This window comes from Peromyscus leucopus, chromosome 14 (genome assembly GCF_004664715.2).
Source record: "Peromyscus leucopus breed LL Stock chromosome 14, UCI_PerLeu_2.1, whole genome shotgun sequence".
NCBI lineage: Eukaryota > Metazoa > Chordata > Mammalia > Rodentia > Cricetidae > Peromyscus > Peromyscus leucopus.
Genome location: NC_051075.1, coordinates 104,880 through 116,230, shown reverse-complemented (window position 1 = coordinate 116,230; position 11,351 = coordinate 104,880). Strand labels below are relative to the sequence as shown.

Below are 11,351 nucleotides of genomic sequence, written 5' to 3'. Positions count from 1 at the left end.
GGTCTCTGCAACTGTATCTGTTTCTTATGCTGTGCTTGGGCTTTTTCTTCTGTTTATTTTGTTCTATTCTGATTTATTTGTTTTTGTTTTATTATATTTAATTATTAGCCTCAGAAGCCTGCTTATTTTCCAAAGGGGGTGGATATGGATGAGAGGGGAAGTGGAAATGAACTGGGAGGAGAGGAGGAGAGGAAGGGAAAACCATTATCAGAATATACTGTGTGAAAAAAAAATCTATTTTCAATAAAAGGGAAAAGTAAAGAAGACTCTAAAGGTAAAAATAAGACCAAAAGATGGGAGTGGGCATCACAGATACTTGTTTTCTCCCAACAGAGACATGAGGAAGGAAGGGAGGATATGTCCAAGCTCTGAAACACACTCAAAAAAGATGTTTGTTCTTTACATCATAGAAACACACATCAAAGGAGAAGCTATCATTATCTTTTATTTTTTGAAACATCTACATGAGAGAAAGAGTAAGACACAGCCAAACTCTTGTTTTCTTTTTAGAATTCTGTTGATGAGGCCAAAGTGTACATCAAGAAATAAGTTTTACCATGAGAAGCAGATGAAGACACTGTAACCTAAACAATGTCTAGTCTATTTGTATTTGACAAAATCAGAGAAAATAATTCCATTATCTATCCTATTTTGTTAAGTCCAAATTGTACCTAATTCACTTTCTATCCTAACTAATCTTCAACTATAACTAACTAATCTTCAACTATAACTAACTAATCTTCAGCTATAAATAACTGATCTTCAACTCCCTCAGAGACTCAAGAAGGAAATAATATTACCTAACAAAAATAAAAACTGGAACTGCATGCAAGCAGCTTCCAAATAAAATGTGAGTTGACAGAAACAGCCAGCTGCCTGGACAGTCACCCAAGGTTTCTCCGCGGTGTTTGGGCATCATCTTCAGCCTATAGGCTTAGTGTATCTGACAGACGCATTTATGAAGTAGGATGTACACAAGGTCAACAGTTCGACCTCACATTTGGTGAGAGCAGTCCACGTACCAGAAACACCTGAATTCCACTAATGTCATGCCATTTTTAAATTCAAGAATTTAATTTAGATTCAGGATTTTAAATTCTGGAAATTGTTGATGTTTTTTGAATTCAGCAGTCCATTCTTCTTTGATATGTGTGTGTGTGTGTGTGTGTGTGTGTGTGTGTGTGTGTGTGTGTGTGTGTGTCTTCATCTCAGCATCCCGTTCTATTAAATGCCAGTCTACTCCTGAGAGGTGTGAGTTTAGTTACTCTTCAAGAATAACTGTTTCAGCTGCCGTTCCACTGCACATCAGAAGCCTTCCAGTCTGAGGCTCTGTCTATATAACACCAAGTAGTTTAAGGAGTTCAGGGTGGGAGTGGGGGACTCTAGTCAGGCCAATCATTTAGTGCTTGGTTGTCTGACAGAATCTTTCAAGTTTCTATTGTTTATTTATTTTCTTATTTATTTTTTGTATTATAATTCTTTATTAATTCTTCAGGAATTTAACATTATGCACCCCAATCCTACTTACCTCCAGTCCCTCCATATCTATGTCACTCCAAGAGAACTCCCTCTAGATTAATTAAAAACAAAACAAAACCCACCCCAATCCTCAGTCTTTCTCACCTTTCCAACACCTCTTCACTCATTCTAGTTCCCTTGGGAGCTGTGGTATATTGTGCAGTATACCCTTTTGTCCAGTCATCCCCACCTACAAATGTTTATTGCAATGAGTCATTGGTCTCGTTCAAGGCCTCTGGCCTCTGGTACACCATCATCACTGGACCCTCACTGAAACTCCTCTTGAATATCCTGCTGTGGCCCTGATGTTATTTATTAAGTGGCACTGTTTACTCTATGAGAGAAGCCATGAGGCACAACAAAATCTACTCTAAGAGTTTATTAAGAGAAGGGAACAGAAAGGGTGTGCATAGGCCTATGGAATGACAATGCAGAAAGAGAGAGAAGGAAACCTGCTTTTATACGTTCCTCCCTCCCCTTTTCTCCCTGCACCCCCCCCCCAACATGTGCATATGGGCTTGTGTAGCTATGCCATGCCAGTACATAGATTACATGATCACGCAGTGCACAGATTACATTAGGATGTAAGGCCCTAGGATGACTAAGCATCTTGCCTGGCTACTGGACAGTGCATGCATGGCCATGTAGCTGGGGGAGTGGCTAGGAATTTTAACACCTGAGTCATGGAGATCCTACAGCTATTGTTCCACAGGACCAGTCCCTTCACATGCTCCAGCAGGTCATAGATGGTGTAAATTTTAGGGTGGGCCAACCCAAGGTTCAGGATGTGGGCTTGTGTGGTAGCTGAGCCACTGGTGTTATGGTAATTCTGTCCTTGGTCTGCTAGCCAATTGAGAGGAGCATTTTGATCCAAGAGGCAGGGTTTTCTTTGGGGATGGCCAAGACCAAGAGAAAAGGCATAGAGGAGTGCTCAGGTCTTTGAGCTGGGAGCGAGTGACTGCAGGTATTAACAGTGGCTTCTGATTTGGATCAGGTTCCCTTTTTATTCTTTAATATTTGTGCATGGGTTTTGTTTGTTAATAAATGGTAAAAAAAATTATATAGCACACTGGGACCCCCCCCCCCTCCTCAGTCTCTCCCATGCTCTTCTATGCTCATGCCATCAGGGCCAGTTCTCCCACACCCATGGTGAGGGGTAGGGCCATTTCTCCCCAGTACAGGGGCCAGCTCTCCCATGAGGAGTAGTAGGGCCAGACTTCCTGCTGCAGTGTCCAGCAAAGGGCAGGGCCAGCTATCCCATGGCCAATGAAGGGTGGGGCTGGCTCAATACAGCCCTCAGATTTCAACACAGATAATGGACATCAACACAGACCCCAGCAGCAGCAGGACCAGACATGGCTCTCAGCAGCAGCTTAGGCCTGGCCATCACCATGACCCCAATGGCAACACAGGCTACACAGATCAGTATGGTCCCAGCAGCAGTATGGCCTTCTGACACCAACATGCTCTCAGGTGGCTGACCAGATCTGGGCATCCATGCAGTCCCTGGTGGTAACTCAGACCCTGGCTGGTGTAGGGCCATGGACCCACACATGGTCCTCAGCAGCAACCCAGGCCTGGATGTCAGCATGGCACCTTGCAGCAGCTCAGGCCACTCAGGATGGGCCTGTGGGTGTCTTCAACCAGCCTGTGAAGACTCAGCCTGGCCTATAGGTGTCTTTCACCTGCCTGGGCCAAGCGGCACCTCCATTGTTTGTTATTGGATTGTGACTGGTGATGAAAATCTTATGAAAGAATAACATTAGGTTCTGTTTAGTTTAGAAGGAACTAAAACACTGATGAACAATTTTTTCCTATTTAAAATCAGTTGCTTCCAGAAAGAAAAGAATAAAGCTGTATCCGTCTAAAATGTAGCCAGAAGGAGAAACTGGTTTTTATTTGGGACCTATGTTGAGGGTCGGCATAGAGTGGCAGGCAGGGCATAACTTAGTTATGACAAAAGTAGCCTTTTGAATGGGGGGAGTGGATAATGACTTTATTTTGAAATAACCCCATGTCTCAGCCTTTGGAAGGTGTAATACAATTTAATTCTAGCTTTAACTATGTCTTAATGCAGGAGACTTAAAAATAGCCAAAGCTTATGGCTAGAATCATTTCTATAAATATTTGGACTCAAATGTGGACAACTGGAAAACAAATGATAAAGAATGATAACCCATCCTATGAGTACACATTGTCTGTGTATACCCCACAAACATGTTGAGATAAATGGACAAACTGGGGAGTCTCATGATGGAGACTAGTTACAGTGTACTCATCTGCTTCTCATGGGGAAACTTGGAAAAAATGATTTCTTAATTTCATTTTGGGGGTATTATATTTCTTTCTTTGTCTTCCTCTATGCATTATTAAGTTAATATTAGGAATAAACTTAGTTCAACCATTTTAAATGTTTAGTTTGCTATTTCTAAATCTTTAGATTACTAATTATCTGTTTTAAAATATTTGTATTTCCCAGATTCTACCCAAGACTGCAATGTTGTCTCCTTTTATAGGCAAATAGTTTTTAAACCATTAATAAGAGCAACGACTAGGGCAGATGTGTGTGTGTTCTCTGTATTTTGGTGTGGTGTGTGTGTAGTGTATATGTGTGTATGATATTTTTGTGATGTGTGTGGCATGTGTATGTGTGTGTTGTATGTGTATGTGGTGTATGTGTGGTGCTTGTGTGGTATATGTGATGTGTGTATGTATGTGTGGTATGTGTGATGTGTGTATGTGTGGTGTGTGTGTATGTGTGGTGTGTGTGACATGTGTGGTGTGTGTGATGTGTGTATGTGTGATGTGTGTATATGTGTTATGTGGTGTGTGTGTGTGTGTGTGTGTGTGTGTGTATAGATGGGGACTGCTCCAGTTTGTAGGCTTCCACCCTACTTCAGTGAGAGATCCTGTCTCAAGGGACTAGGACAGGCAGAAATAGAGAAGGGCTCTGATAGTCTCCTCTGTCCTTTGTGCATGAACAGATATGTGCAAATTTTAGGATACTTACTTCAGGATACTTAGGCAATTTTTCTCCAAATATATTTTCTGGAAATCATTTCTTTATGCCAATTTTGAACAGGTCATGAAAGTTAAAATTTATTTTGATACCTACTGAAATAACCTGAGCAAATGCCTTCACTGATTCTTTTCTGCATTATCATTTAAAGTCTGAATTCTAAGACACAGGATTAGCTTCCATGTGGAGTTCAGATGAGCTGCAAGTGTAATTATCTCAGCTGAGCCTCAGCTTGAAGAGAGCCTGGAGGGCTGTTGGGATAGAGGGTTGGGGATGTTTGCTTTTGTGGTAATGTCTGCGCCTCTCTGCCGCTGCCTTGTTTTTTTCTCTATAAACAGGCTGAGCTGGCTCTGTCTTGAATACTGTGACTGTCACAAATGTGGATTTGGATTCTTTTTTTTTCTTTTTTAACATCACTGTTCTAGGGGCCTGTCATCACCTCATGTCCTATTTTTTGTTTTTTCTAAATCTGGGAAAATAAGTGGGATAACAAGGTGGCTTGAAGTTCATGAAAATTCAGAGGCAGTAAACACTTTACCAAAAACAACACTTAGTTAACCTATGTATTTTATGTAAAGTACTACAGCCTAGCAACCTCACCTCTGGACCTTCTTTCTCCTGTGATGATGCAGGTGGTGGAGATTCCTGTACCCAGTGTGTACCAAATCCAGTGTTCACCAAATGCTTGGACTTGCATTGTCCCTGGTTTTGTAACCCTCTGCCCCACTCTGAAGCTTGGCCACAGAATATGCACATAAGTAATTAATTTGGGATGTGACAGTCAGGGAAGTTGATTTTCCCATGTGAGATAACTGAAGAAGTTAGGACATCACAGTGAGGAGCTCAGCCTGTGGCCTCACTAAGTGCTCTTCAGGCATCTTGGAAAAAAACCCTTGCATCTCCCACAGTTGGAGCCTTCAACACTGTGCTGACAGACAGCAGCCATGAGCACTGTTGGTGTGGCAAACAGTGTTAATCCCTCTTTGAGGATGAGGAGGCTTGTCAATGGAAACCAACATAACACAGCTTGCTGGGTATCAGTGATAATGCTGACCCAGATTTCAACTCCTTAAATTTCAGAAGTTGAGTGACTGCTTACAGAATTCTAGTTTGGGGCAGCAAGTTGCAGCTGTTAGTGTGATGAGGCCTGGGATGGGGTGGGGGCACATGGGATTGGGCATAGTGGAGTTAGGAGATTAGGAGAAAATAGATAGGAATGGAAGTTTGAGAAAAATGAGATTCTCTTGGATTTTCACAAAATGATTTATAATTAGAGAGGAGTGTTGCTGAGTGGGCAGGTGCTGTGGCCACCACACTATGGCTGAGAGGAAGGTGACTAATAAATGGTTCAAAGCCAAGTGTGGTTGTACATGCCAGAATCCCAGAGCTGGAGAGGTTGCAGGGAAGAGGAGCAGGAGTTTAAGACCAATTTCTGCTACATATGGAGCTTGAGGTCAGTTATAGGAGACCCTGTTACCCATAAACACACTTACACAAGCATACACACATACACACACAGTCATACAAATACACAAAAATACACACACACAAACATACATATATAATCACACATATACACACATACACAAAAATACACCTGTACACACAAACATATACACATACACAAAATATACACAAACATACATGCAAACACACATACATACACACACACATGCAAACACACATACACACATATACAAAAACACACAAAATTACACACAAACACACACACTACACACATATACACAATCACATCCACACACAAAACATACACACATACACACAGAAACAAACATACATAGATGTTCTGGTGGACGCTCTATCTCAACTCACCTTCCCCATCTCTCTCCCCCTAAATCTGCCCCCTCAAAGACCACCAAACATCAGCCCCTCCCTTAGAGCTGCCCTCTTGTTCCAGACCCACCTCTCAAAGCCCACCAAAAGCCAGTCCCTCCGTGGGACTGCTCAAGACCACGCCTACAGGTTCCTTAGGGCCTGGTAGCCATATCTACCATAAGACAATTCCCCTGCCTTTCCAAGGGTCACCCAGGATTGCTTTGCTCTGTTTATTAAACTTGGATTTATTAATTTGGCCCCATTGGCTTATTACATCAGTGGAGGTGGATACCCAACAACTAGGAATTCAAAGCTTATCAATATACACACACACAAACACACTACACACACATACACAAATGCATACACAACCACACATACACATACATCCAAACACACCAATATACACACAAACACATATATATATATACACACAAATGTATACATACACAAACATGCACACAACACACACACACACACACACACACACACACACAGTCCAAATTGCTTAGCAGACACACCACTGCACAAAAATATAATTCTTGGGTTGGAATATATAGCTCAGTAAGTATCTATAGCTCAGTAAGTATCTATAGGCAAATGGCAGTTTACAAAGGGAAAAAGGGTAACCCTTTGTTAGGATGAGGTGTTTAATTTTAATTGGCCATGTTAATTAGGTGAGCCAAAATGGGATTTTTTGATTGCTGAACTTCAATATTTTGATAGCTGGACCTTTGTGGCCAGTCTCAGAGGGAGGAAGTAGTCGAATAATGAACACACCTTAGTGGCTAGCTTTAGGAATGCAATATAACAGTTTATCAAGACAGAGGGAATGGGGGAAGGACAAGGCAAGCCAGAGCCATGTTTGCTAAGTATGGGCTTACTAGCGCCCTTCACCTAGCCTAGATGGCGAGTCCCAGGCCAGTGAGAGGCAATGTCTCCAAAAAAAAAAAAAAGGTGAATGATGTCAGAGGAATCCTCTGGCCTCTACATGTGTATGCACAATGTGTCCATGCACCTGCACACAGATACATACAGACACATAGATTGTAGTATCGTGACTGCTCTCTGACAGCCCTTAGAAGACACCAAATCCTCCTCTGGCTCTGTCTTCTTTCTAAGTGTTTCCAACTCCTACTCTTTTTTTTCTGAGAGACTGTCCTCATCTGGTTCTTGTGGTTGCTGTCATCCTAGCACTTGACATTTCTTGCCTCTGTCCTCTATAAGATTTTTATTAACCATATAGTTAATAACAAGCAATGTTTTCTATTTCAATTAATTCAAGAACAAAGCCCAGGTGATGAAACTGGAGTGTAGGCTTATTTGGTTTTTGTTTTCCATTAGGAATCCAGGAAGACAAATTTTGGGTTGATATGGTACATTTTTGGCTATAAAGGGGGTGGCAGGCCTGTCCTCAGTACCTTAAAGATCAGAATGAGGTAGCTAAAGTAGAACAGGGCCTCCAGGTCCAGTTTGATGCTGACATGATCAATACCTAAAGAAAAACCCAGCAAAAAGAATATCAGTGATAGTGAGAGTCCTGCTTATTATGTTCAACCTTGCTAGTGGCCCATGCAATTAAAGCCCTGTACATTCTTCACTGGGCTTATGGTCTGAATGCTTTCCCATCTGTGGCTGGTGTCCGAGGAGATCCATGTGAAGGCAGGATAGGTTCCACCTTGACTGTCCACATGCATAGTTTGGTGGCAACTTACATGATCACTGTGTGGCAGTGCCACACACTCCCCAAGGAGTTCCTGGCTACTTCTAGTGGGTGCAGAGGGGGTTCATTTTCTTACACAAATACCTAGAGTGTACATGACTTAGAGTAGCAAGCCAGAATACACTGAAAACAACCTACCCTTTTCTTTTTTTTTTTTTAACACTTCAATGTTTATTCACATGCTTGTTTTTTCTTAAGAATCAAAGTTGCCCAAATTAAAATCTTTCTGCTAATATTACTACATATGCCTTAAAAAGAATGAAAAAAAGGAAAGAAAAAATATAAGGGCTTTTTAAAAATTAAGACAGGAAAAGACTGAAAACCAAGTTCAAGTTCTCTTAGCTCCAAATGAAATGGAATTAAGAAAAAGGGAAAAAACAAAACAAAACAAAACAAAACAAAAAACCCAAATCCAAGCATCAGCATCTTTCTCCCTACCCTGCCCCCACCCCACACCCCAACAACAAACAAGAACAGCAGGAGCTCACTGTATTGTGGGCCACTCAAAAACACGGGCCTGATCCTAGGCTGTGGCCAGCATCCTCTGTCCAGTGGGACAAACAACACCAGGCATGTGTGCTCTGCTGTCGTAGGGTTCTGTGTGGCTGGTGGGTTTTGGGGTGGATTTGCAGGATCTTCTGGAGGCTCCCTGTTTAGCTCCACCAGCCTCCCCTAGCGCCTTTCTCCCCTGGGCAAGGGCTCCATCGAGAGTGGCCCCTACTCAGCTGTGGGCTGTAAACTGTCCTTCCCTTCTCTGTTCTCTGTCCCACTCTCGTCATCTTCAATTTCTTCTTCCTCCCCACTGAACTTGTCGTGGGCCCACTTGGGGCTGGCACTGGATATCCGGAGCATGAACCAACCCTGACCCTGGAGGAAGGCTCCTCGGCCATGGCCACGGCTCACACACTTGTCCCTGCCTTCACCTTCCCGGTCATCATGCAAGCAATACTTCTTGCTTTGGGTGTGTACTCTGGATCCCATTCCTCTTCCCGGTTTCTCTTTCTGAAAGTCATTGTTGCTGTTGTTGTTATTGTTACCAGAATAGTTTCCCCTGCCCCAACCTCTCCCTCTTGCTTGAAATTGTAAGGTTCCCCGAGCTCTGCCACCTCTTTCTTTTAGACCCGTGAAGTCTTTGGTCCCCAGTCTGGATTTGTCAAAACCTGTGGTGCTCTCCTCCTTCTCCTCTGCTTCCTCGGGGTATTCCTCTGCTTTGTAGGAGTAAGATGACTGGGAAGAGGAAGAGGAGGACCTAGATCTGTCTCTGGCTCTGCGGTGCTTCTTCTGCTTCTTTGATCCTTTGTGAGTTTTCTGTTTCCTCAGTCGATCTTTCTCTTGAGTGGCTAGAGTCTTGGGAATCTCCACCTACTCTCTAGATTTACCTTGCTTAAGATCTCTATGTTTCTTTTTTCCCCGACGCTCAATATCAAGGTGGAGATCAACAGGATCATCTTTGTATTTGCCTTTAGCCTTGTAGCCAGCTTCCCGGGGACTTTTCATTTCCTTGTGAGTCAAACCATGTTTTCTGAATGTACTGGGGGAAATGTCTATCCTCCTGTGTATCTCTGGGCTTATCTTTATCTGCTTCTTGTTGTTTCCTCTCTTTAGGTATTTAGTAAAGCATCCATGCAAAGTCATTCCAGAGGATTCATAGTGATGTTCTTTAACATGATGAACAATTAGCAAACAATTCTGAGGGGCTACGCTGAGACTGAGCTGATTATACGTGCTGGAAAATGGAACAAAATTCCTGTTCCTTTTTATTACTATGGACTAGATCACAAAAAAGCTTTCTTTCCTGAGCCAATAAGCCACTGGGTCTTTTTTTGTGTATGCTGCTCCTCCTGAAGCAGCGCTCTCCTCTTTCTGAGATGAACTATATGTAGAACCAGTGTCTGGAGGTCTCTTACCCATAGGGTTCTTTTTAGATGGACTCAAAGACCCAGAGACATGGTCAAATTGACCTTGGTGTGTTCCAGACTGATATCCAGCACCACCTGACATAGACAAGCCCATCTGGGATGTATTAGAAAGTGGAGGACTAGGTTTTGGCACAGGGCTAGGGTGTGGTGACCTTTGCCTAACCACCATAGACTGGAGGGGGCATTTGAGAGCTGGCCTTCTCTCCTGGGGGCTCAGATCAGAAACTGAGGCCCGGGATGCAGAACCAGTGCTATTGGTGATGGCATCTGGCCATGGCTTTGAGCTCTCAGACCCTTTTATATTTTGAGAGGCACCTCTAGAAAATGTCTGCTCCTTGGCCTCATCTCCCTGTTTATCGCCAGCTGCCTGAGATGACCTGCTATCTTTGGAAGAGGACTTTTTCTCTTTTGTAGACTTGCTCTTAGATGATTCAACCCTGCTGTGGTTGGAGGATGACCGGGAGGATGAGGATCGCCTTGACCTGTCAGAGGATGACTTATCAGAATTCCTAGAATGGCTCCTGGACTGTTGCGAAGGGGACCTTCTCTTTGGGGACTGGGATAGGGAATGGCCCGACGAGGGCTGTATGCTTGCCGGTAGTTCTGACAATTGGACTGATAGTTTCCATAGCCGCTTCAGTTATACTGGCCCCATGGATAAAAACCTCTGTTTCACCTACAGAAATAATAGGGCCACTGGTAGCCTCTGTTGTGGCCTCGGAAATCTCGATTCTGTTACACTCAGGGGTGATTCCTTTCTCTGTTATGACCTGGAGAATATGATCTGGAAAGAGATCTAGAACTCAGCATGCGCTTCCTTGAACGGAAGACAGATCGGCTTCTGGACCGAGACTTGGAAAACGATCGAGACCCAGATCTGGATGCAGATCTTGAGTGAGAAGATTGAGACCCAGACTTGGATTTGTTTGTTTTTGACATCTTGGAAGAGAGGGTTGCTGTTTAATAAAATCTGGATCTGCCGAAGCGACTACAGCAGCAGTCTCGCAACAGCACAACTGGCCTGAACCTCACCCCTGCCCGACAGCACCAACCCACCCTTTTCTTAACAACTGTTAGCAGTCATTGCAGCAACAATTTGTCACTTGACATAAAACATGAACTGGATTGATCCCCTTTGGAATGGGAATTTGTGGTTTTCTCTGTGACTATGGAGGTGACAAAATCCTTTTAGGACTTGGTAGTTAGTCAGCTCTAGCACAAGCCTGAAGCATCTGCCCTGTTCTGGCCCAATGGAGGCCCAGAGCTCTCTAGGATATCACTGTTCTAAAGGAGGCAAACTCTAAGTCAGGTGTATAATTTAAGAATGTGTAGCAGC

At 43.3% G+C, this 11,351-nt stretch overlaps 1 pseudogene; it reads right to left on the bottom strand.

The window, feature by feature from the left end:
* Positions 1-8,813: 8,813 nt before the first annotated feature.
* On the bottom strand, positions 8,814-10,954 carry LOC119088964 (annotated as a pseudogene).
* Between the last annotated feature and the right edge of the window lie 397 nt (positions 10,955-11,351).